This window comes from Arachis ipaensis, chromosome B01 (genome assembly GCF_000816755.2).
Source record: "Arachis ipaensis cultivar K30076 chromosome B01, Araip1.1, whole genome shotgun sequence".
NCBI classification, from domain to species: domain Eukaryota; kingdom Viridiplantae; phylum Streptophyta; class Magnoliopsida; order Fabales; family Fabaceae; genus Arachis; species Arachis ipaensis.
Genome location: NC_029785.2, coordinates 62,816,445 through 62,818,547, shown reverse-complemented (window position 1 = coordinate 62,818,547; position 2,103 = coordinate 62,816,445). Strand labels below are relative to the sequence as shown.

Below are 2,103 nucleotides of genomic sequence, written 5' to 3'. Positions count from 1 at the left end.
ACTCAATTGTAATCCTAACTATTCATTTGATACATTTGAAATATTCATCCTTGATATTGCTCATATTCCTCTTTATGAACCATGTGTTCTTTGATTTGGCTTTGAACTTGGTTTCTTATAACAATGATTCTTAAGTCTTTGAAGACGTTACATGTTCTTTCTTGATTAATTTGCACCAAAACATGTACTCTTACCGTGCCACGTGATAGGCGTACTATTTATTCATTTATTTTTCATCTATTCCGTCCCTTGTTTCATTTTTTTTTCGAAAACCAGATTTGATTATCCATCTTTATCATTATTTGTAGTGAACTGTGCCATAAACATCCTGGACATATCGTCGAAACTGGCTTTGGAGCCATTGAGGAGGACGTTGACCCATTTGATCGGGGTCCGGCTAGGGTTACCGGAAAGGCCCTACATTGGACCGCATCGGCGGCTCCCTCTAAGTTCATCCTGGCTTCAAAGGCGTGAGGTGCTCTTGTAGGTCCTTCGTCCCATCATATTTCATATCGGTAGGCTTGTTGAAGCCCTTTGGGAGTTTGGCTTTCAAAATTTTCTCAGTGAATGAGGTGGCTCACATTATCACATGCTCGCTTCATGTTCGCTTAGCATCCCGACAGTGGCGTCGATCATCCTCGTCGCGTCAACATTTCGGATCCCTTGATACGCTATGGTATGAAATAAAATAAGTTTTTAAGAAAAATCCTACCTCAATTAATCGAAACCCGAAAATTAAATGCAACAATTCCTCTGTTATCCTTATTTCACAGTAGCGGCATCAACTCCGACTGTTTCCCGCGGCAGCATCAACCACAAACACAGCATGCAATAACGGTACTCAACCCTATGACATCAAATACCTCAAAATCTTTAACAAACTTTAATAGAATACTAACGACAAGGTTTCATAACAAAAAGCTTACTATAACTAAGGAAGAGTGGCATAAATATAGAGAAAAAGTCTAATAAGAAGCAGAAGCTATAAGATAGACTTGATAAAAAAGATTACATGATTTTATCATTAAACATGACATGGAAGTATAACGTGGCAAAAGGTTACAAAATAGGTTGGTGTGAAAATGATGTAGTTAACATTTGCACACTAGTTTCACGCTAACCCTTAGAGCTTCAACTTCCCAAATTTCAATATAACTTATCTTCACAACCTCTTGTAACGTCGCACACTTACAAGTTTCACCTCCCTTATTGAAATAACGCATCGCTTGCTATTTATGAAATCACACACGTTATACTAAAACAAACTCGAGTTTATTCGAAGGAATACTAAACTCAAGAAGACAAACAGCACGAACGGTATTCGCAATAAATTGAAAGAATACCTTGTATTGCAATCAAGCAAGATCTTAGAAAAACAACGAAATGCACCTTAAAGAGAATTAAGTGCATCTTAAGAAAAGAATCTAAATCAAGAAACTTTTATAAAAACAATAAAGCATATCAAATCATAACAAATTCTAACTGACTCAAGGAAGTAAAAGTTTTATTCTTTTTCAATAAATACACTAAATAATTAAATATATCAAAAACTTGAATTTTTTTTATATTTTGAATTAAAAAATTTATATAAATCATAGCACATGTAACATATAAGAGCTCATCTTAGTAACCCTATAATAGTGTGGTTCAACGGTTTCTTTTAATACTAAGAATATAAGATTATTAGAAGAAATCACCTCCCGTACGCCGTACGGATACGTAATTTAGTTTTTGGGAAGAATGGCTAACAATAGGCCGAGACCCATCTGTATAAAATGGGGTTATTATGCAATTATTGATTTTCTTAGATACCATTAATTAAATTGTAGCCATTGAAAAGGCTTTTCTGAAAATGTTCAAAAAGAACGGGAAACCTATGCACACACTTGGGTCAGTAGTAACAGGTTCATCATTAACTTCATTTAGCAAGTGCAGATTAAAACTCACCGGTCCTTAGCCTTTTACTTGGGACATATGCTCCATAAGCCAACCCATGATCCTCTTTATTATTTGTCAAAATTAGAGGATCCATACCCCAAGGTTGCAAATCTATAACCGTAAAAAGCTTCGGTCAGTCCCCCAGAATATTTCTTTAATTACCTC

At 35.5% G+C, this 2,103-nt stretch overlaps 1 long non-coding RNA gene across 1 annotated transcript; it reads right to left on the bottom strand.

Moving 5' to 3' along the window:
* On the bottom strand, positions 258–2,103 carry LOC110271350. Its single transcript, XR_002362008.1, has 2 exons — positions 1,948–2,103; positions 258–847 (listed from the first exon to the last, which is right to left on the bottom strand). It is a non-coding gene; the product is annotated as an uncharacterized LOC110271350 (long non-coding RNA).